The sequence below is a fragment of the Rattus norvegicus genome, chromosome 11 (assembly GCF_036323735.1).
Source record: "Rattus norvegicus strain BN/NHsdMcwi chromosome 11, GRCr8, whole genome shotgun sequence".
Lineage (NCBI taxonomy): Eukaryota > Metazoa > Chordata > Mammalia > Rodentia > Muridae > Rattus > Rattus norvegicus.
The window spans coordinates 71,083,857-71,109,002 of NC_086029.1; the positions used below are offsets into that span (position 1 = coordinate 71,083,857).

Consider the following 25,146-nt stretch of genomic DNA (forward strand, 5'->3'; position numbering starts at 1 on the left):
CTGCCATAAAGCCACACTGAGCCCTCGGCAGTACCTGTGCAGTGTAAATGCCCTCCCCAGCCTGCACACAAGTTTTGCTTTATATTTTCCATTCAAACACACAAACCAGCATCTGATCACTGTAGACTTTCAGGTAGAACAGTCTTCTTTGTCCCGAGTCTTTTGAGACAAAGTACACCAAAACATCAAGTGCCCTGCATCACTTGGCGTCTGTGTTACTGAAGACAGCAGCCAGCTGCAGCATGACTGCTGTGGTGTCCTACTCCTTATCCAGGAAAAAAATTGTTGTTAACAGCACATCACGGGTCTTTGAAGTGCTTGAGAAAACCATAAACTTAATTACATTGGAGGGCTGGTGTGAGATCTCACATGAAATTTGAGACTTAGTTATTAAAAATAAAAATTGCATTTACTAAATGCTTCTTACAGTAAACCAGTCAATTTCAAACTCTGAAGATTGTACGAGATAAACTGGTATTTTAAAGATAGAAATCCATGGGTTGTAAGATGCATCTGGACTCTTCTCCTTCCTGCTGCTCCTCCTCTACTTCCTTCGCTGTCTGTGTCTCCTGCCTCCTCTTCCTTCTCCCCGACCCCACCCCTTTCACATTTCCTCTTACACTGTTCACAGTTAATCTGGAGGAGAAGATGGTAAAATGTGGGTATAAAAACTTTACTTTTGTTTCTAAGTCCATGCACTTTATGGCTTAAGTCAGTAATTTCTGAGAGAAATGGATGGCTTCTTAAAACCCTTTTCATTAGTTTGCAGCTATTTTTCAGGGATCAGGGCATTCCCCAATATTCCTAGACTCCTGTCTAATATTCTCTACAATAGCTTGTGACAAGCTCTAAGCAAAGATGATCCTCTATGAATGACTGCCATCACTTCTGTAGAGGCACAGGGTGACTAGCGGAGGAGTCCATACACCATTTTCAGGTTACCTCACAATGGCCGTGACCCCAGCACGCACAACACACATGCTATTCCTCACTGTTCTGCATGTCTGTTTTCAAAACTAAATAATCTTCACAGATGACAGAAGTCAAAGGTTTCAAGCATGTTTTTGTTCTACAATAATAATTCATATTATTTATGTTATTATTAATATTTACATAGCATTCAGGAACTCCATCAAAATTAAGGTTTGATTATTGTACAAAGCAATATGACATAAGCCCCCACTGAGGACGTAGGAACACAAAAGAGACAAACCACTACTGAGGGTAGGCTGAATGTCTAGGCAAGATGCCTTACAGAAAGTGAACTCAATGGCATCTCTGAAAGATTCCTGTCTCATAATGTCACAATGGCTTTGTTTTTTAATATTTTTAAATTTAATTTTATTTATATTTATGTATTTTCTCTTTTACCTTACAGTTTCTTTGGGTATATAGTATGGCTTCCAGTTTAGTGTTTCTATGGGATTCCTGACCCTGTGAACAAATAGGTCTCTCTGCCTCTAATCTGTTTCTTGTGCCTTTTCTTGGGCGTTCTCTCTCTCTCTCTCTCTCTCTCTCTCTCTCTCTCTCTCTCTCTCTCTCTCTCTCCCCCTCCCTCCCTACCTCCCTCCCTCTTCCTTGCCCTCTCCTCCTTCTCTCTCTTTCTCTCTCTCTCTTGTGTTTGCTTTGTCCTATTCTGAGAAATTGGGTTTGTTTTATCTTGTTATATTATATTATATTACATCTTAAAGTTGGTTTTCCTTTTCTTTTCTTTTACTGGATATTTTCTTCATTTACATTTTAAATATTATCCCCCTTCTCGATTTCCCCTCTGGAAACCTCCAATCCCATCCACCTCACCCCATGACTCCATGAGGGTGCTCCCCCACCCACCCACCCACTCCCTCCCGCCTCCCCACCCTTCACAGGTCCAAGAGCCTCTCCTCCCATTGATGCCTGACAAGGCCCATCCTCTGTTACATATACGGCTAGAGCCATGAGTCCCTCCATGTGTACTCTTTGGTTAGTGGTTTAGTCCCGGGAGCTCTGGGGTGTCTTGTTGGTTGATATTGTTGTTCTGCTTATGGGATTACCTCAGTCCTTTCTCTAACTCCTCCATTGGGATCTCTGCTCAGTCCAATAATTTAAAGTCTGTTTTCTAAGGAAAGACAGAAAAGGGCTGGTTCTGGATGGGAGGGGAAGTGTGAGTGAATAAAGGGGAAAAAAAAAGGAAACAAAAAACATGACTGGTCCTGGGTTTGGGGAATAACTGCACCTAGGTATGGTGGAGGAGAGTATTTATTATAGATATGTGGGACAGCATAACCAGAGGCAGCGCCATCAGGGAGAGCCCAGAGTGGACGTGACTAAACTGTGCCATGTGGGGACATGGGGAGGGTAAGCAAGAGGGGAGAGCAGGGGAATGGAAACGGAAGAATATATTTCCAGGTGTGGATATTGGCTGCTTCAGATTGTCCACAGCAGCTGACTATGATTTAGCTCATGCTCTAGGAGGGGTGTGATTTTGTCAGCTGCAGAGAGTCTGCTACTGTGCAACTTTGGAATCCTAGGAACTTTTCTGAGGGCACATAAAGCTAGCACTCCATAAGGGGGCTGTGGTGTGGTTGTTGATTTGTTGCTGTTGGCTGCAGTTTGCTAAGTAGTCTTAAGAAGAAAAAAGGAGAAATTAGATACCCTGATGGCAAAGATCAAAGGAATTCGCACCAAGGAACTGACTATACCCCTAATCAGCAGGAGTTAATAATAACAATAGTGTCACCCCCTTTCTGGCCCATGACTTTATTCAGGGATCTCTCCCCTTTTCTCTCTGTCCTTTTTTTTTTTTTTTTTGTCTCTTACCAAGTGTTAGGGGGTTGAAGAAAAGAAGAAAAGGAGAAGCATGAACTAAAGACGAACTTTCAAAGTAGCTAAAGAGAAACTACAACCAGGTGCAATAGCCAGGAGTCCAAAAGGTATAAGGAAAGCCTGTAACTAAATGGTTGCATTGGATAGGGAGGAGGAGCCCAGGATTCCCCACCAACCCACCCCCACCCCTGTGCTGGGTAAGTTTAGGGTAGGGGATAAAGTATGCCAGGGAAGGGGGTTTTTTAAAAGGCAGGGACTATGGGATGCAGGGAGAACCTGAAGGTCAGGTCCACTCTGACATGTTAAACAGGCACCTCAGCCACCTGTCCCAGGTTTGAAACCCAACAGTGAGGAGTACAGGGAGGGAACCCGTAACCAGGATATGTTACATGAGGGGGGACAAAAGCTATTTTCAATAAGAGGAAAAAAAACAACAACTATGGTTTAAGTTTTCAACATACAAAATTCATCAAGGATGTTTGTCATTTTACTAGAAATGTCAGTTTTCCTAGAAAATTAGAGATTTCCAAGACAGAATAGTATTAAAAGTTACAACAGCACAGCACATAGCTTCATCACTGCAAGTATTGCTATCCAGTGGAGAAGGCTGAAAAGCAGGACCAGACTAGCACAGTGCCTCTGTCTGCCTTCATGGGTGTGAGCCAATGGTGAGGACAGGAGAGAGACACTGACTAAATAGCTTAGAATCAGGGACTCTCAAAGTGAACAATTCCTTTATTGTCCTTGGTTAGAAGCAGGAAATGTCCTTGGTTCTCAGACCAGCAGAGCCACAAGGAACTCTGATTTCTTATCTCTTCATAAATGAGCACTCTGCCTGAGCAGCTTTGGAACTGGATTTCTGGATTTTCAAGGTGAAAATGGGCTGTATCTACTCTCTGGTGGGTTTAAGGTTACTGCCTCACAAAGGAGGGTGGTACAGTCGTCTTGGTCAGGGCTTTGGTAAAGCCCATTAAGGCAAAGCTATTTCCTAGTTCAAGGAAGGACTCAACCTCTAGCCTTTTGTGCAGGACACTTGGTATTCTGACTAGCTCTAAGGACAGAACCGTCACTCACCATTGTACCTACCTTTAAGAATCAATCCATTTTCAACTGCCAATGGCCTAGCCAACAGAACGCCTATCAGGAAGACCAGGCTGCCAATCTTCTGGTGAGGATGCCATCACTCAGGAAGAAAGAACGGTTCATCTAAACTGTACTGTGGACATGGAAGGAAATCGTCTCTTCAATGAGGTAAATACTTTTCCTTCCCAGAGACTCCACGCCTCCTGCTGCCATATTCCCATGTTTTATAATGGAGAAGAGAAACTTTTTTGTCTATGTCCTTCTCCCCTTTTCTTTTAGATGCTGAGCGTGCTCTAAGCAGATCCCTGGGACACGCTGAACTCCTCCATCTTCCCCTCTGAAGCTCTCCCTATCAGCACTCCACTGTGTAGCAGCTCACAAACAGGTCTTCTCTTCTTCTCTGTCAGATTTCCCTTCTCCGGGCAGTGGGCAGTTTACCTGGCCTGCTGTTTTCCTTTTAACTCTAATAAAAATGTCCTCAAGTTCTACCTCAATTCTTAAATTTTTTTATTAACCAAAATAAAAATCTTGAGCTGGGGCCCAGGTGGTTTTCTTCAAACTTTCTGGCAAAGCTAGCTATCTTGTGAAATTCTCTCTCAGTAGAATTCTGAACAGTCAGGTCCTGTCAGAATAGAAGGACCTGAGATAGCTGACTGAAAACATTCACACCTTTCATGTTTTTGCTATAATCACAAACACCATGAAAGAGTCTCACACTCTGAAATTGGAAGTCACATTAAGAATATGTGGTAATCCTCCAGCTGATTCTATCTACATATCTAAAAGGTTGCCATCTCCACCCTAAATGACTTTATTTTGTTTCTTTCATGACATTGTCCTTTGATAAAATATATGTTCATTATCTATCATCTTCTTCCTTACTGAAATGGAGGCCATGGAAGCCAAGCTTATGAGTATTCTGAATCATCCTTACGAGATGGAATCGATGGTTGGTGCTCACTATAAATTTGTTAAGTGAATAAATAGTGTTAATTTATTCTCCCTGAAATTTTACAGCTTAAACTCCATCCTCTAAGGAGCACAGTGATGATCCTTAACACTCTAGATGGTACAGAGAGCTGTGTGAAGATCTCACATTCCAGGAAGAGCACACACAGACCTGTTCTGAAATCACAGCTCCTGACAGGAGACATTCGTGGCCTGCCCTTTGTCAGGCCACATGCTGAAGCATGGATGAGAGTAACTAAGGAGCCAAGCCCAACACCACACACCCAAAACCACCCTTCACTCTCCCACCAACTGGTTCTTATCCTTAGAATTAAAGTGAGTTGTTACTGCCCCAAACCAAACACTAGCTAACAAGAAGAGGCAAATATCAGAACTTTGGAAGCCATTACACTTGGGTTATCACCTATCTCTTACATAACAAGAGGTAATCATCCATCTGTCCAGACTCCTGAATCTGAGGTCTTAAATGCCATTTACTTTCCCCAAATAGTGATACCTTGGCAACTTTTTATCATATGATAATGATATCATTTTCATTTAGATATATATACTGAATATCCTTTTGTTTGAATGTGGCATACACCTTTCACAAATGTAGAATTTTACAGTTTTAAACACCGACATGCTGAAGTCTTCTTTTTTGGTAGGGAAGAAATTGTCTATCATAATTTTAGTAGCAATAATAGTTCTGTACATTTCTCTTAGCAATTTTCAACCTCAGATTTCTAAGCACTGTGCAAACATTAATTTACTAAGTTATGCTGTGCTCTGTGAGAATTAGGATATTATCATATCTTCATTATTTTTAGCTGAGGATCACATGACCTTAGCTTGCCATGGCCACACAGCAAAGATGAAAGCAAGCAGAAAGACGATTCTGTGCTTGAAGTAGGCGCCCAGGAAGACTAATGAACTGCATAAGAATGTATATAAGGCAGTGTGTTTTCTTACCTAGACCTCCCCCATGAACTTTGTTTAGTCCAGAAGCTGTGAGTTGTGAATGAATGAACATGTTTGAAAATAACAGGGCCACTCTTTAAGAATATTGCTTGGCAAATATTGATCCATGTTATGTGTTAGACACAATTCTAAGAGTTATACTTCTAAGAACCAGTGTGTGAGTCTATGTAAATAGACTGTGTCTTGTTTAATACCATTTCTATCTCTAGAGCCTAGATAAGTCCTGAAGCCATGGCAAATGCTGTATGAATCAGTATTTTTCCTAAATAAATACTCAGAGGACAACCATTCATTCATTACTAGCCTGTCTGAACTGTGGAACAGGTTGCTTGTAAGCTGGGAACATCTGATTATACTTTCCCCCTTATAAGGGGCAAAGAAAAGTCTTGATTTGACCATGCATGTGTGAATTTAGAGTAAGGATCCTTTTTACAAAAGCATGTATCTCTTTAGAAAAGATTAATTTATCACATGCTGTGTGCAGAATATTAGAAGAAGACCCTTGTTTTAAAGAACAAACATGCTTTCTGTGAGTCTGGTGGCGTGTGATTGTGCAGTAGAGGCATGGGATGCCTATGAATCTGTGAGCATTGTTTGCTATTAGTATTTGGCCCCTAGTCTATGGACTATTCAACAATCAGGATTATTTACAGTACTGCAGAAAAGTGTAAAGCTAACAATTTATTGAACTATACATCCATAAAATGGGTGATAACAATTACTTAGATAAGTGAGTAAGTTTTGAGAAAATTCATGCAATAGATTCTGAAAAATATGTTTCATATTTTAGTCATTCTTACTCCTCACCTTACAAGAATACCCTCTTGATATTCACTTGCACTACTTCAAAGTAGGTTGTAGCTACAACTAAAAGAGAAGCTCAAAAATAATACCATTTGTCTTAATTACTTTTCTATTGCTATGATAAAATACCAGAACCAAGGCAATGTATGAAATAACTAGCTTAAATTTTCAGATGTTTAGTTCATGACAATGGAGTAGAGGCATGGTAGCAGTAACAGCTGAGAGCTTACATTTTGAACTACAGGTTGGAGGCAAAGAGTATGACGACTATGGGAACACCCTAAGTCATTTGAAGCCCCCAAACTTGTCCCTAGTGACACATCTCTTCCAATTAGGCCACACCTCCTAAACCTTCTCAAACATTTCTACCAACTGTGGACCAAGTACCAATTACATGAGCTTATATCAGCCATAATCATTCAAATCACCATACATAAAATATAACTCACTACATTATATCTGTGTGTTTATGCATGTGTATATTTGTGTGTGTGTGTAAATATATATATTTACATTCCTGAGGTACTTGCTCGTGTGAATTTATCCTGTATATTAGGTTTTTAATTCATCGCTGTGAAAAAAATTACTAGCATACACCAGCTGATATGAGGCCCCTGGCACATATACAGAAGAAGACTGTCTGGTCTGGCCTCAGGGAGAGAAGATGCACATAAACCTCAAGAGAATCGAGACCCCGGGAACTGGGGAGGTCTGGTAGGGTGGGGGTGGAGGGATGAGGACATCCTCTTGGAGAAGGAGGGAGGAGGTATGGAGTGAGGAACAGTAAGAGGGTACGCTAGGATGGGGATAACAACCAGACTATAAATAAAACAAAATTTAAAAAATAAATAAATTTTAATAATGAGGTTGAAAACAATCGTTATCATACTCAGAATTATTCCATCCTCGTTTTCTGATTGTACCTTGACAGTGCTACCCAGCAGCAGGCTGTCAGTCTACTGCCACTCCATGAACCTGTCCTCTAACACTCTCTCTAGCTATCCAATCCTGTAAGAGTCACTGGAATTCAACCAGAATCTGCTTGAAATCTGTATTTCTCATTTCTAATTGAATTACACCTCTTACTTAGTCTTATGTATTTAGTCAAAGCAAATAAGATTTTCAAGATCAATGTATCTTCCTTCTTGATTACAATAAACTTCTTGATTTCCTATAAAACTATGTGTTTATGCATATGTGCATAGGTTTGTATAAGTGTTTGTATGTGTGTACATATATGTGCACATACATGTATGTAAAGTTTAATGTCCTTCTCAATCACTTTCCTCCTTATTTATGATAAAGGGTTTTCTTTTTTTTAATCTTTATTAACTTGAGTATTTCTTATTTACATTTTGATTGTTATTCCTCTTCCCAGTTTCCCGGTCAACATGCCCCTAACCCTTCCCCCTCCCCCTCTATATGGGTGTTCCCCTTCCCATCCTCCCCCCATTACTACCCTCCCCCCAACAATCACGTTCACTGGGGGTTCAGTCTTAGCAGGACCCAGGGCTTCCCCTTCCACTGGTGCTCTTACTAGGATATTCATTGCTACCTATGAGGTCAGAGTCCAGGGTCAGTCCATGTATAGTCTTTAGGTAGTGGCTTAGTCCCTGGAAGCTCTGGTTGGTTGGCATTGTTGTACATAAGGGGTCTCGAGCCCCTTCAAGCTCTTCCAGTTCTTTCTCTGATTCCTTCAACGGGGGTCCCGATCTCAGTTCAGTGGTTTGCTGCTGGCATTTGCCTATGTATTTGCTGTATTCTGGCTGTGTCTCTCAGGAGAGATCTACATCCGGCTCCTGTCGGCCTGCACTTCTTTGCTTCATCCATCTTGTCTAATTGGGTGGCTGTATATGTATGGGCCACATGTGGGGCAGGCTATGAATGGGTGTTCCTTCTGCCTCTGTTCTAAACTTTGCCTCCCTATTCCCTGCCAAGGGTATTCATGTTCCCCTTTTAAAGAAGGAGTGAAGCATTCACATTTTGATCATCCCTCTTGAGTTTCATGTGTTCTGTGCATTTAGGGCAATTCAAGCATTTGGGCTAATAGCCACTTATCAATGAGTGCATACCATGTGTGTTTTTCTGTGATTGGGTTACCTCACTCAGGATGATATTTTCCAGTTCCAACCATTTGCCTATGAATTTCATAAAGTCATTGTTTTTGATAGCTGAGTAATATTCCCTTGTGTAGATGTACCACATTTTCTGTATCCATTCCTCTGTTGAAGGGCATCTGGGTTCTTTCCAGCTTCTGGCTATTATAAATAAGGCTGCTATGAACATAGTGGAGCACGTGTCTTTGTTATATGTTGGGGCATCTTTTGGGTATATGCCCAAGAGAGGTATAGCTGGATCCTCAGGTAGTTCAATGTCCAATTTTCTGAGGAACCTCCAGACTGATTTCCAGAATAGTTGTACCAGTCTGCAATCCCACCAACAATGGAGGAGTGTTCCTCTTTCTTCACATCCTCGCCAGCATTTGCTGTAACCTGAGTTTTTGATCTAAGCCATTCTCACTGGTGTGAGGTGAAATCTCAGGGTTGTTTTGATTTGCATTTCCCTTATGACTAAAGATGTGGAACATTTCTTTAGGTGTTTCTCAGCCATTTGGCATTCCTCAGCTGTGAATTCTTTGTTTAGCTCTGAACCCCATTTTTAATAGGGTTATTTGTCTCCCTGCAGTATAACTTCTTGAGTTCTTTGTATATTTTGGATATAAGGCCTCTATCTGCTGTAGGATTGGTAAAGATCTTTTCCCAATCTGTTGGTTGTCGTTTTGTCCTAACAACAGTGTCCTGGTAAAGGGATTTCTTAAGAAATATGGAGCTCACCAATTCAACTAGATTGGATGGCCAGCAACCGCTTCAGTATCCTTTTGTCTCTAAATTCTCTGTCCTGGTGTTACAGGCATGCACAACTATGGCTGGATTTTTTACAAGTGCTGGCAATCTGAACTAAGGTCTTCAAGCCTACAAAGTAAGTGCTTTATTGACTGAAAAATCTTTCCAGTCCTTGGCTTCCTAGTGATTAGTTTTTCCTCTGAGTAATGTTCATGCCAATTGCCAAAAAGTTAAAAAAAAAACTTTTGTAAATCTCTCAAAATAAAATGATATAATAAGTAGCTGTTATCTTATGGAAGAGATAGCATCTAACATTTCCTATATAATTTTTATCTTTTTTCAATAGTTCTCACATAATAATATTCATAATTGTTGCCTATTCTGAAAAGACTCCAACTTTTAGAAGGCAAATGGGCTACAGATAATACAATTGGTAGAGAAGACAAAGTTGTAGCCATTGCTATATGTTAAAATTTACAGGAAATTGACAGTTAGCTTAGATAGCAAAAGGTAACATGATGATACACACTTGTCTTACAAGTTTTCACAGTTTTCTCCCTCTGTTGCCATATTCCCTTTAGTCTATATATGAAACTTCAAGGTTCTCTAAGAAGCCTGCCCTTAATGTTATTTTTTAATATTATTCGGTGGATATAAAAATGTTGGAGAAAGGAAAGAGATATGATTTTCTCTTGGACTTTTGTTCCATAATGGCCAACTGAAACCAACCTCTCATTTATCTCCTAGAAACATTAGTAAGATTCCAGCCCTTTCTACAAAACCGTGATTATTGCAAACTGGGTGAAAGAACACAGCACACTGAAGCATGTGGCACCTAATCCACAGAAGGACAAGCACCGAGTCGACACTTACAGGCTTCTACCCCAATGATGCATTTCCATGGTGCCTTTTGCCATGGTGCTCAGAACTTCAAGCAGATCTATTTGTCTAATAACAAGTGCATATGTAGGAAAAGAGTTCTTCATGGCTCATACCTTTTCAGATGTTTGTTGTTGACAAATTGTAAGAAATATATAACATTTTAAATTTCTATATCTTCTTATGCACTAAAAAGGGAAATCTTCCATCATAACCCCACTGCACAGGCACAGCATTAATCTCTTACAAGTTCCTCTTATACATGAGTTCCAACTCATTTAAAGATACATAAATATTCTAAACAAAACCCATGATTTCTTTACTCTCTCCAAACTCTTAACAAATCTGTTGCAATAGAAAGCTATCTCTACCATTAAGATTATTAATATATATTGAGTATTTCCAATTATTTCCTACATCATCCTTAAATCCAAGTGTCAAATATCATAATTTGAGAGTAAATGTAGAAACCACTCTGTCAACCCCTTGGTCCTGCCAAGGCTCAATGTACCAGTGTAGGGGAATGTCAGGGCAGGGAGGTAGGACGGGGTGGGCTGGGGTGGGGTGGGGAAACACCCTCGTAGAAGAAGAGGTAGGGAGATGGGTTAGGGGGTTTATGGATGGGAAACCAGGAAAGGGGATAACACTTGAAATGTAAATAAAAAATATTCAATTAAAAAAAAAGAAATCTCTCTGTTAATCTTTTGGGGTCTGGAATTCTATCATTTAAAACTCACAAATAAAGACATAATTTCTAGAAACAATTTACCTTCTTTGCTATTCTATGAAAGATGCTATTCCTGTTTTAAAAATGAAGAAGCACATGAACAAAGACGTTCTATACCTTCTCTAAAGCCTTTTGGCAAGTGAGAGATTAAGGATTAGCACCTGGAAGCACATGAGAGGCTCACTCAGTACATAATAATGGTCCCTCCAGAGGTTAACAGGAGGCATGGTACTCATCTGACTTCAGAAGAAGACAACATTAAGTTCAAAGCTCATTTTTACCATCCACTGTGTGGTCTTGGGACCAAATCTTTACCATTATGGGCCTGAATTTTCTGTGCACCCAAATAATAAGTTCTTTAGTGAGTATTTTTCACAAATTGTTTCATTTAATTATTAAAGTGACTTGTAAGCTATTGCCAACTTTGGGCTCTGCATTCAAATATTCATATGGTCTTTGATCAAAAAGAGCTTTCAAATAATGTTTATCTGATGAGCATTGACATTTTTGTCATCATTAAACAACTGAGTAAAACAAATATTTATATAGCATTTATGCTGCATCAGATATTCAAAAGAACCTAAACATGATTTTAAATATCCAGGATGTGTGTAGGTCATAAACAAACACTATGCCATTTAAGAAACTTTTGTCCAGCTTGTGTTATTTGTAGAAATCACACCAGTACCCTGGAGATACCAGCTGTGAGTGTGGCCGCAGACTTCATGCAGTGTTACCTGAGGAAAGTGAGGTTGACCAAGTGCTTATTGGTAAACAGTGAGTAGTAAAGGTAGATTTGCTACGCGACAGAACCATATCCACAGTTGCTTGCCTTAGTGAGCTAAGCAGTAGAACCTTCTTCAGAGTATTGTGACTTGTATTTTTGTCAGGATTAAATGGTGGACACTATCCAGTCGATTAAAGGCACAAAAAGAACAAACGATGACTTTCTTTCAAGTGTGAAGGAATTTCTCCTCCCTTCTGATTCAAAGTGTAACACTGGTTCTTTCTCAGTCTTGAGCCTGCTGGTTTTCAAACTAGGAATCCCATCAGACCTGCCGTGCCTCAAACCTATGGATGAAGAGGAAACCTCTATCTTTGCTCCACCTGGGACCTCAGTCTGCTGTCTGTGGACTTAGGTACTAAACAGACTTCATAACCATGTGACCCATTTCCTCTTATAGTCTCTTTCTATATAGGCATAGATAGCAATGGTTCCTTTCCCCTAAGTACTGTGAACAATACAGCATGTGACACACATCACAGATGCACACAAAAACAGCCATGAATGTACCTTAAACATTTCCTAGGGGAAACCAGAGAAAGATACAACACAACATGAGGAACATGTCCTTTAACAAGAGCAAAGCCAGGTGCAGTGGAGGAAGACTACATTTTCAAGTACACTGGATTCTTAGAAGAAGAGAAGAAAGAGATGTTTAAAACATAATCCCAGATTGTTCATGAGAAATAAATGGTAAAGACAGCTACCACCATCAATGTGGATTGTTCTAGAAATTAAGAGCAAGAACTTCTTTGCTGCGTGGGAGTGACGTGGTGATGGCAAGCTCACTGACATGATTGATTTTGGCCCTTCGTTTTGGGAGATAAGAGGTTACAGGAAAGTGAAGGGGTTAATAGAAAAGGCCAGGTCATGCAGTAAGGCAGTCCACCCAACGTCTATTTGTGCATTTCAGACCCAGCCATCACCCACTGAGGAATAAAAAGGCTTCTTCAGCCATGAGGCTGGGCTCCTCAAGTTTTCATAAAAACCCTTAGTTTTAGGTAAGGTTAGAAGACTCCTTCGTTCATACTCGGGCTACACCAATATGCTTGGAACTCTTCTCAGCACACAGTGACACAGTCCATGCCAACTCTCCTGAATGTCTGTGTTTGGTTAAGGTTGGGGCCAGTGCCATGTCTTCAACAAGTAAACATAAAAAGAAAAATAAGTGACATTTACTCAGTCTTGGCTAACTGACTTCTTCCTACCCTCTAAGCTAAGAACCAAAGAAGCTACAATTGCTGGGAAAGGAAGGAGAAAGCTGACTTTTAGGGAAAATGGAAATAAAAGCAATGTGACCAATTCCAATATATGACATCTATTTTTATTTTCCTCAAGGAAAATTGTGTATCATTGCCAAAATTCTCCAAGTAACCACAACTGACATTTCTCAGCATCAGAGCAGGGCGAATGACAGTAATACCTGCTTCTTCCTCCAGCAGACAGAGAGGGAAGCGCTCTCCAAGGAGATGCTATGCTGCTTCTCGTGACTTTTAATCTCCTTTTATGTCTCCTAAACACAGCACTCTGTCTTATGTAATTCAAGGTTCATAGAACAAACCTATTTTACCCAAAGCATTAAAACTAGTGCAATGAATTTTTATATTTCCTTCTGGCTACATTTACTAAAAACCTACTCTCATTATGCAACCAAATATATGCTGGTGATGTGTACATTATAATTTTTACAAAGGTCTAAAGAGTACTGTCAATAAACAGAAAAAAAAGAGTCCTGCTAAAGGATGGCCAAGCAAGAGAGGAATGCAAACATAAGGCCTTTACCATGCTCAGAATCTCCGTTTGTATTTGTTACACATGATCAATGGAACTGAACACTGAACGCTGAAAACATTTTTAAATACACAAATTATTATCTTGCATTAGCTTGCACCACTAGAATTCATCAGTTCTATAGAAGAATATACTTATGCTGCTTTAATTAGTCTTCACTGTAAGCTCTACTCAATATGGAAAGTTTCACAAGAAGAACAGGGAACCGAAGAAGTCAGACACTAGACATCAGCCTCCTTACCTTGACAGTCAAAACCCCTCACTGACAAGAGTAATGGGATGAAATACCCCTGCATGCTATGGCTTCCTCTCAGTCTAAAATGCACCCAAACTGCTTCTGGGGAACTACTACCACCTCTCCATCTTTTCTAGAGATATGAATTCAACATAGAATGTTACTAGAGTTATGTTGGTGTCAAATGAAAAAAAAAAAAGGATTTTTAGGTCCACAGTTCTGGACTCGCAGGAACACTGCATAAATGTGTAATGGAGAAGAAAATGATCACATCACTTTCTTCTGATTCTCCCTCAAAGACTGGCTTGTCAGTTCTACTCAATGATTTGTTAGGAATTTCCTCAATATCTGTCAAGATGTTTTTACTGCGGGTAACGAATTGCCTTTCATTTACCCTCCCTAACATCACAGAGTCCCTTGACCATTGTCTTGCTGAGTCTTTACCGCAGTGGTAAATACCATGGCCAAAACCAATTATTGGGGGCAGGGGGGCATTATGTGGCTTACATGGTACCAGCCAGCAGCAAGGGAAGGCTGGCCCTCCCCACAGTGTGCTAGGCCCTCCACATCACTTATTAATCTAGAAAATGCTGCACAGCCATGCCCAATAGGCAACGTGATGCAGGCAATTCCTGAAGTGAGGCTCTCTCATCCCCAGTAACTTTTCTGTGTGTCAGGCTGACGACAACTAACCAGCTGACGATGACTAACCAGTTGACGACGACTAACTGGCTGACGACTAACCAGTTGACAACGACTAACCAGCATAACTATTAAGCAAAGCCTGAGCTTTCCATTCCCTGTTCCTGATTTCCATCTTGGCATCAGGGCCATTTCCTTCTCCATCATCTTCAGCTAAATCTTAACTACGTATTTTCTCCAGCTTCCTTGGAGAAAGCGTTGGGGGTGGGAGTTCTATATCAGAACTCATAGACCTATATGGAATGAGTTTTGCAGAGTCCCCCTCACTTATGTGTTCACTGAATTTCCCCCTCTCCTACTGCAGTGCAAGTGTACTTTCAGGGTTTAGTTACAGAATCACAGAAAGTGCCTTTTGGATGTCTTCTCAAATACTCAAATGTTGACAGCTGTTGAAACTGATCTCTATTTCAGAACCGAATGCTGAAATAAAAATCCAATCTCATTCCTACCCAAAGACTGTGGGTATTAAAGACAGTGGCTTCAGGATACAAGGAAGGGTAAGGGAGAGGCAAGACCAGCTGGTTTTGTTGATGGTTCCTATGTATACCTACACTCATTCTGGGCAGGAGATAATAAAGCTAAAGCTAAAAACAGGCAATGAAGCAAAAAATCCAAATAGAATATCCAAACTATGGGGTTCTATATCTAGACATATTGTTGCTTCTCTATATAATGGAAAGATTTGTTATCAGTAATGCATTATCATAATCATACATTTTATTGATTTAAAATATTTGATTGCTATAGAAGCTTCCTTTTGAAATAATATTAAAGCCAATACTTGTGATGATATAAAAACTGTATGTTACTAAAGTGCTTTCTCTTAAGTGGAGGCAAGCAGACAAAGCCATCAGTTCACTAGCAGAGGCATTGGTTGTATTTTTCTTAATCAGCAGGCTTACTTTCTTATCTAAGTTCTATTCAAGTCTTTTTCTTTTCTCACGAAAAACCCACACATGTGTAATTCTATCAGTGTTGTTACTAATATTTATTTTTGATGGCTTTTCTAATTTTTGTGAAGTCATATGATCAATGTAGCCTTACCCATTCCGAATTCCCATCTGAAGACATTAAGAAAATGCAAGTGTAAGAAAAATATTCATTGTAGAATGCCAACCTATCTTTAAACAATAAATATTACAAAACAGACACTTGATGCTGGATAAAATGTACTGCATAAAAATATGTAGTGCAAAAAAACTATGTAGTGCATGTTAGGACGTCACCGCTGGGCTGCCACCAAGTTCCCAGACACGTCAGTGTTGGGTTGGTCAGTCTTACAGGGGATAACCTCATGACTCAAGAGCTACCCAAAGTTATTCCTAAATAACAATATTGGCTGAGAGTGTTCTAATAGAGTTTTACTTGCTAACATTTCTCTTAAGAATCTTCATTACTTCACCATATAATCTTGTGAAGATTGTGGCAGAACATTAATACCTGCAAAGTCCAAATCTTTGTTCTCACCTAAGTACAAGTTTGTCATGGTGAACATGGAATTACTTTGTTCCTCTGATTAGTACATAGTGAAAATAAATAGAGTAAACATTTCATTAGTGAAATGCACATGGAACCAAGGCTATGGTCAGGGTCCTTCTGTCTGGTTTGAAGCCCACTCTAGTCTGACATCCTCCTTCTTCTTCCGTAAACAATTGACATCAAGGATAAGTGACTAACAGCATAAAGAATCACCAACATCCACCACCTAATGGAGAAACACTGATGGTCTGAGGCTCAGGTCTTCACGGCCTGAGTGATGCTGGTAGTGGGAATGAGAGAATGAAGTGTGTGCTGTAATCCCCATGCTGATCCAGATAAACAGCAGCCGGACAGAAGCACATGCTGAAAACATTCCGATTCTCATCCACTTCTCAGAAAGCATCCAGCAGAGTGAAAGAAATGAATCCCTTTCTCAGTGTCGATTATGTTAAACATTCTCATTGCTTTAAAACCCTCTTTCTTCCTTCCCTTCCTCCTCTGACACCCCACTCCAGCCTATGTATCCTTAAAGGCTGTGCCAGGCTCATCTTCCTTTCTGAAGGCATACTTTTCTCATCTGTCTCTAGATAAGATTTGCCATAAAGAGCCAAGCTTCAACTCCCATGGTCAGGATTCCCATTGCTTCCTCCTCTACTTATTCTATATGCAAAGTCCTGTCACGAACAGAGTTCTTAGAAAAAGGAAAGAGGTTCAGGCAAGAGCATTGAGTTAACCAGTAGAATAAAGGAGAGAACTATGAATACGTTATTATTGTTATGGTCACATATGCAAACCTCCAGCTTTGCAAACTAATGGTGAGATCTCTATCAACTTCACTCTAGGGCTGCCTACTTTCTACTTCATTTCTCAGCTAGCTACTGGTGGTCACAGTAATCAACCCCCAACAGTGTAGACAAACCATGGGATCTGTGCTCTCCTGTTCTCTTTACAAGTAGAGCGATATTTAGACTTCAGATGCAGAGCTCTGTAGAATCAATCTTACCATCTCTGTGTTCTTAGTGTTGGCCATACACCTATGCCTTTTACCTTCTCTCAACAGAACAACACTGTTGTCCTTCAATTTAAAATCTATTTTTTTCTAGTCTTCAACTTCTAGGGTCTAAGGCATCCAAAGTAAGAGCACTATTTAATTACAATCAATAAGGGCGACTGAAACTCTTGAAGGTTTAAACAAACTTGGCTTTCTCTCTCACATGGTGTTCCATTGTTTTTTTTTCCTATATTATTCCATTTAACCTCACAGTTTCTTTCTTCACAGAAAAAGCTAATGTCTGTACTTTTGTAATATGATATGCGTGTGTGTCTGTCTGTCTGTATGTGTGTATTTAAGTGTGTTATGTCTGTCAGTCTGCCTGCCTGTCTGTCTATAAGTCTGCATGTCATAGCACATGGTTGATCCTTGCTACCTTAAAGATCCTGGGGCTCAATCTCAAGTTGTCATCCTTGGTGACAAGTACCTTTACTTGCTGAGGCACCTCACTAGCCCCACAATGTTTCCCTTATTACAAATATATCCATATTGTTAAAAGATGGAACTATATAACCACAAGATTTTAAAGATCCTTATCTCAAGCTCACAATCTACCTGTTCATTCTCCTTTCTGTCCCTGATTCACATATTGTCCAGCTGTTGGTCAACTCTTCCTCTGCATTAGTCGTGTGAGTGTGTGTGTGAGTGTGTGTGTGTGTGTGTGTGTGTGTGTGTGTGTGTGTGTGTGTGTGTTTTCTCCTGCTCACATTCTGGAATTCATCTTTTCACCCATTTATTACAATTAAAAACTAAGGTTATTTTTGGGGGCTGGGGATTTAGCTCAGTGGTAGAGCGCTTACCTAGGAAGCGCAAGGCCCTGGGTTCGGTCCCCAGCTCCAAAAAAAAGAACAAAAAACAAAAAAAAAAAACAAAAAACTAAGGTTATTTTTGAAAGGTCAAATCCATGTTAAGATATTTTCCTACTATTTCTTCCATGAAGCTTTCTTGACAACTTCACTTTCTCAATACTTTACTCATTAACAGATCATAGATTTGCTGCTTTAAAATTTCTTTTCCTGGCTAGACTAAGGGATGTCTTTTGGTAGAGTCCATGAGAGATACTGGATATATAAAAATTCATTGTTATTTTCACTCTCAAAACCTTTCCAGTGTAGATTAGAAGATAAAACAACAAACAGCTCTGTCACAGCACTGAGGACAAGCCATTTCTATCTAAATGGCTTCATGACAGGTACGCACATTCTGTACAACCAAGACTATGTTGCATTCAATAAATATAAAGATTAACCAAGTATATAAGATGAACAATAAAGATATAAAGAAAAGAGAATATAGCAAGTTTAAGTACAAGCATAATGAAAAATGAAACAAAACAACAACAGAGGAAAACCCAGAGTAGACTAGTCAAAAGGAACTGCATTGGCATCCAGTATTTGGAGAGCAGAGCCAGGGAGGATACTCTTGTCAGAGATAAAGGATGAACTGTGGAGTCACAGGGTGCCCAGGAGCTACTGAGCACATGTATGGCTTACATGGTTTGGTTCAACTAACACCCAGAACTTTGAGGGAGAAAGAATGAGGAAGTACAATCAGATATACTGTGACTTCCTGAGCTAGTAACTGAAAAATCCAGTGTTGAATGAAACCCAAGAATATTCTGAAGTCTACCCTATCTAATTGAATTTAACTAAAAACCCAAGGCAGGTATGCTGGAAAATTCTGTGTCAACTTGAAACAAAGTAGAGTTATCTGAAAGGAGGGAACATCAATTGAGAAAATGCCTCCACAAGATACAAATATAGGGCATTTTCTTTTTTTTTATTTTGTATTTTTTTTTAAATTTATTTAATACTTAATAATAATTCTTTGGTATAGGGCATTTTCTTAATAAGTTATCGATGGAGGAGGGTCCAGCCCATTGTGAGTGGTATTATTCCTAGGCTGGTGGTCCTGGGTTCTATAAGAAACCAGGCTGAGCAAGCTATGTGGAGCAAGCCATACAACATTCCTCCATGGCTTCTTCAACTCCCAGTTCATGTTCCTCCCCTGTTTGAGTTCCTGTCCTGACCTTCTTCAATATGAACTACTGTATTCTCTGTAACCTTATATTTTTGGTCATGGTGTTTTGTTACATCAATAGAAACCCTACCTAGGACACTGAGTGTATCCATAAAATTAATAATAAAATACATATTTGCAAAAAGATCAAAGCCTTAATTTTTACATAATTGAATACTGAGACCAAGTAGTTGATTAATACATATGAAGGAAAAATTAATAGAATCAGAAAAACATAAAAGTTTTGCTCCCAAAAGGCTTTCTAAATCTGTGCGTACTGTCCTCTAATGATCTGTCTCTGAGAGTTGTAGATCATGAGGAAAACACCATTTAATCTTATCACTAAGCACCATTCTGTAAAATAATTCTGCTGCTTTAGGCCAAGTGTCTCCAGTACTGAGGACAACTGCAGGTATTGTAACTAGCACAGTGCACATATATTTAGCAAGTAAGTTACTTGAAGAACACCAGTTTTAATGAAGGAATGAGTAGGTCTATTTGTGCGAGCACGTCTGAGACATGAGTATAAATACAAAATTAATCAGCACTTTGGCCATATTAGTTCTCTTAGTAAATTCATTTTCATTTGCCGTTAGAATCACATCATTTCTCCTTGAAACTTTCTTATGGAATTATAAATGTCTATGTAACAATGGTGTTGGCTTCAAATGCCTCAGAAAGAATCAAGAGATCACCAAACTGTCACAGAGGCCGATTTACAAAGTGCCTTTCAGTTAATAATCACTACAAAAAGTTTTTATGTTCATTCAGAAGTGGTTCAAAATATTTTAATAAAATGCTAATATGAATATTACATCTTTATCTGTTTTAAGGTGGAGAAAACATTATCAATGTTTCATTTATAAAACCAAGTTCCCATGAAGCAGAGCAGAAGGCCTGCTTATTACAGATTTTCCCAGCCAAATTCCCAAAGGGCCCCCAACAGGCTTTCTCAATTTGTGGGCATGTCCTCTAACAATCGATTTCTTTCCAGACTCTCCTTGGAAACCAAAGATTTATGTCACTCTCTTCATATTTGAAAAGGAAATTGGTCCCTGTTAAAGAAAAAATAAAAAGTGAAAGCTTATTTGTATCAAAGAATCCACGCTGGCTGGACAAATAAGTCATTAATATGCCCTAGGCAGGAGGCTCCTCCACCAGTGACTGTCTCCATGGGACTGTTATCACTGTGTGGACTTCACGAATCCAGCTCACAGAAGGCATTTGTGAAGATGATTCATGCTTACACATGTGTTTAGAAAAGAAAATACTGTCAGATAGTAATTGGGGAATTAGACCGCCTCTTTGTAAATATTTTAAATCTCCAGCTCAAATTCTAGAACCAGGGAAGAGTCACATAGGCTGGAAACATTTCTTTAAAAATGAATACTCACTTAGTATCCTGAAAAATTTTTGAGGTCACTCAAACAAACAGGTATTGCAGCATTTCATCGATAGCTTATCAAACCACAGAACAGGACAGAACAAAAAGACATTTGCTAGGGAACTCTCTGGTCAACGTTCTATGAAAGCATATGAGCATATTTTATAAACTCATCTTCACAGGAAGTTACCCAGCTTAATAAGCACAGACCTGCAAGTTAATATTAAAATTTACTTTGATTTCAGTGGCAACAAAGCTGATCCAACGAGGAGCTATTACATAAAACCCTTATTGTCACATTCGTCATCACCACTCTCAACAGAGTACTGCCAGCACCAAGAAGCCAGCTCCCAGTTCACCTCAGGAAATATGCTGCACAGATGGCCAACCTAATAACAATGCAGTAGTGAGGTGGCCCTGTTTATCTTCTCAAAATGACACTGCCTTAATTTTTCAATTCTCTTTACTGATGTCCTCTTTCATGTATAGGTCTATTAGATCCCACTTCCTCTACTGTCCTCCCAGGACTTGGTGCTTGCCAACTACAGTAAGTTGTTTTGACAACTTGTCTAGCTATACAATACTCTGTTTCTTTCCCTCTGCATTCGTTCTGGCTTCAAATGACTGCCTTCAAAATATAGCAGGCTATCCAATCAAAGTATACAACCGGGGGAAAGCTTTCTGTGCCTAAACACTGTCCTGCCCAAACCATAATCTTTCATGTGCCCATAGTTCTTTCTTTTACTCTTTATTTCATAGATAAATCCCATTTGCTATCTTGTCTACTCCTATCTTAATAAGGAATGACTGCCGTGACTACCCCCATCTAGCTACGCCATTCACCGCCAGCACCTCTGCTCTCCTCGTGTGCTTCAAGAAGAACTGATTAGCACTTTGCATAATTAACCTGATTAGCACTGTGCATAATCAAACTGATTAGCACTTTGCATAATTAAAAAGAAATAATAATAATAACAATAATAAGCACTAAGTAATATCAGAAGCTGTTAGTCCCTCAGCCCTTTGGTTACCTCCAAGATTAGTTCAATGCAACATATCTTGCACCTCCACATTGACATCTTTTCTGTAAATCTAAAGTCAAGAAAGCAAAATCAAATTCTTTCAGTCCACAAATCCATGATGGACTTTAGTTCCACTCTCAGTTACTAAAATGTTTGAGCTTTTCCCAACTATGTCTCCCTCTCCACAATCTTTGATATTCCATGGGCACTAAGGTGAGACAAATATGAGAATGAGACAAGTCAATGGAAACCCTTAGAATAAAATTAGAATTGAAGATACATGCTGCCCTGTTCAAATGAGAAACTTCCCAGGAAAGCCTGGTAGGGCCGTGTACTTTGTGATCTCAGCAAAGTGATTGAGCATTTATAACCTCACTCCATCATATTGATAATGGGAAGAACACAAAGTATGATATCCCAAGGGTTGCCATTGTAATAAAGTAGCAGCTAAACAAATACTCTATAAAGTAGACGCTTGTAGTCATAAATGAGGCATCCCTAACCCTGGCACTCCCAAAACATATTTCCCACCATGGACACAATTACAGATTAAGTAATAAATTTTGTATTTATAATGACTTCAAATCAAAAAAGTATGAGGTCTTCTTGCTTAACTTTTTTATGTCCGAGTCAATGACTGAATATGATTATAAGTATGAGTTAGTTATAATCTTACTTTGGTAATTATTGGATCCATCATGGTTTACATTTGTGTTTCCACAGAGGTTAAATCAAGCTGTTCCTGGAAATTTACAAGAGAATAGAAGAAAATCTACTCTATTTCTAATAATTTGGGAAAGCAAGGTGGAGACTTTTGCAAGTCTACTTTTCTCTACCCCATCATAGTTGACTTTCTGTTCTCTGCTAGCTTTTAGTTCAATCTCCCTTTCCTCTGAGAAACCACCTTTGAGACCCAGCCTCATCTTCCTGTACTGTCTCTCTATTTGTCATCTGTGCACTAAGCACGCGGGCGTGTGTGTGTGTGTGTGTGTGTGTGTGTGTGTGTGTGTGTGTCTCCTGGAGCCACTGTTCTGTCTGCTCTTGCCCCAGAAACATCACTTGAGAGCTGCATATCATGAGTACATCCCATGTTTTATCACAGCTGACTTGGGGAAACTGAATGGTGAGGCCCTGTTTTCAGTATGGACTGACTATGTAAGTGCTGTGTACAAGCTGGAGCTGCTTCGCTACCTACATCTAAGAGAATACAAAGGTATTTGACAAACCCAAAGCCATGTGTCCGATCAAAAAATGCATCGTATTTAGCCACTCAAATCCAAACGGGAGTGTCTAGTGAGCACGTCATGACACTACACACGGAACACAGCACTGACTGTGACCAACTGCAACTCGTCACGAGAAACTCACGGTTTGTTTACAAATCCTTTAAGGGTGTTTCTTCAGAGGCTGGAATGAATCTGGAATCCTCACTCCTCAAAATAATCGAAAAATAACTATCATGACCAGTGGTGAGGCATCTATCATAAGATCACGAGACCTGTATCAACCTAAAGAAGAAGAGCTTCTTCCCGGGAAAATCCTCTATTTCACATTTCATTTAATTCAAGGAAGAAAAGGCTGCTGTGGAGACTATTCAAGTCCAAATGTTCCTGGTGAAGGTGCTTCCAGTAATTCTGGGAAAGAAGCCAGTCCTCTAGTTTTATATGTAAATATTTTAAAAACAAGCACATATATATAAGCACAAAGGAAAGGTCAAGAAGACGTAAGTCTTTAAAAATCTATTTTAATAATTTTTTTCTATAGCTGTCCACAGAAGTTTGGGCTTTTTTGTAGTGTTACATTTTCTTTTACACAATACACCTGCTTTTTTTTCTAAACTAAATATTTCTTCCATCTAATGACTCTCTTTATTAGACAGCATCTAATTTGCATACATTTACATACAATTTAACTGCTAGCTCGTGAGAACAAAGAACTGGCTCTGCATTGTACTGGAGGACAATGCTCCGTACAGGAAGGTAGAAAACCAGCCGGTTCTGGAACTGTGAGCGCTTTGTCTCAGTCACACCAACCTCTTTCTTTTTAACATGCTACTTAAAGGGGGTAAAAATTATTTCATCAAACAATGAAAGAAACTACTCTCTTTAAGTGTCTGCACCCCACCCCCTGCTTGGTTTCCTCAATTCCGGTCCAAGTTCCCTGATTCTACCATAACTTCCTTTATTAGTTTTACTAGATTTGATAACTCAATCCTTGTATTTTGTTTGGTGTCCCATGTCTGAAACAGGCTGGGATCCTGCTCTGGTAAAATTTTCATTGCAATAATTTGTATGGACATCTGCCTTGCTCCTGTCCTGAATGGACAGGTCTTAGAATATGGGAGGCTGTTCTTATCACAATACACACTCTTATCTTACCAGTTTAATAGATTTCCCTGAGACTTCAGGGCATTTTTGTAATAAACCTTTCTTCAAAATAAATGGTTTTCCAACTCCACTGGGGAGTTAATGGAAAGAAGCTTTGAACGTAAGGAGGATGTCCACGCAAGACATGTTAGAAGTAAAGAGCACTTGAGGCCACTGCTCCCCCACTCAGCCCTGGTGTCCCTTTGTGAGTCTGTAAGCCTGTAGGGCTCTTGGGTAATGAAAAAAGAAAAACAAACTTGAAAATAAGGGACCCTTGACTCTTCTACCTAGTGAATCCACACATACTCTGACATGGTGACCTACTCCATCTCTTCCCTTAGTAACTCCTTCTTGATGCACGGAGAGGGAGATTATAGAAAGCAATTTTAAAGTGTGTACAGTGTTTTGTAAATATTAACTATTGAAAACACATAAAAAAGTGAAAAAAAACGCCAAGAGTATTTAAGTTTCTTAAATGCCGCTGGAAAAATATTATCAAAAAGTATGGAATAAAAATGCTTCAATTACAATAAGCAATACAAACGTTGGGCAGGACAGAAGGGCAACTGAGAGCTATAAAATAACATATGAACCAGCAACACTGGCAGGTGGAGACAGCAGCATCAATGAGCAGGAGCCGAAGCAGCCCAGGAAGACTCGTTTCCTTAGAAGTGGATTTTATATCATTGGCCTGTTTTTCTTGCATCTGATAATACACATTTACAATGTTAATGACCAAAAGAGGTGTGAACTTGTCAGTGATAAGTGAGGAAATTCTCTCACTCTGTAGGGCTGCGGAATGCCCACATGATCTGGAGCCTTCGACAGTCAAACAGATTGCACAGGCTCTACACACAATCTTGAGGCGTGTCTGATTTTCCACCTGGTGGGAAGCCTGAGCTAGAGACAGCATCAGCGCTGGAGCTGGCAGGGACCAACTCTGCCATTGCTATACCCCATGAGCAACTATGAATATTGATTAAAATAGAGCACACAAAAGAAAGAAGCAGGCCCTCCTTAGAAACGAAGATCAAAACAACACCTCTAAGCTTTGACTAGATTCCAGACACTTCTGTACATAACCAGGAAGTCATGCATGTTCTGAAAACCATGACTTATTTCTGAAACCAGTTTTAACTTCTACAGGACTTGTCCCTGATCCCCAAATCCCTTGTTCCATGGGAAATGAGCCCATCACCTCATGGTGCTATAGCATCTGTCCTTTCAGAGACTGAGTGAGTTT

At 39.6% G+C, this 25,146-nt stretch overlaps 1 protein-coding gene and 1 long non-coding RNA gene across 2 annotated transcripts in view; one reads left to right on the forward strand and one right to left on the reverse strand.

Annotated features, from left to right (window-relative positions):
- The window catches only part of Zbtb20 (zinc finger and BTB domain containing 20), a 739,030-nt gene that overhangs the window by 525,847 nt on the left and 188,037 nt on the right, over positions 1-25,146 (reverse strand).
- On the forward strand, positions 3,919-21,856 carry LOC120095547 (uncharacterized). The gene is made up of 3 exons (XR_005491088.2): positions 3,919-4,056; positions 9,532-9,600; positions 10,212-21,856. It is a non-coding gene; the product is annotated as an uncharacterized LOC120095547 (long non-coding RNA).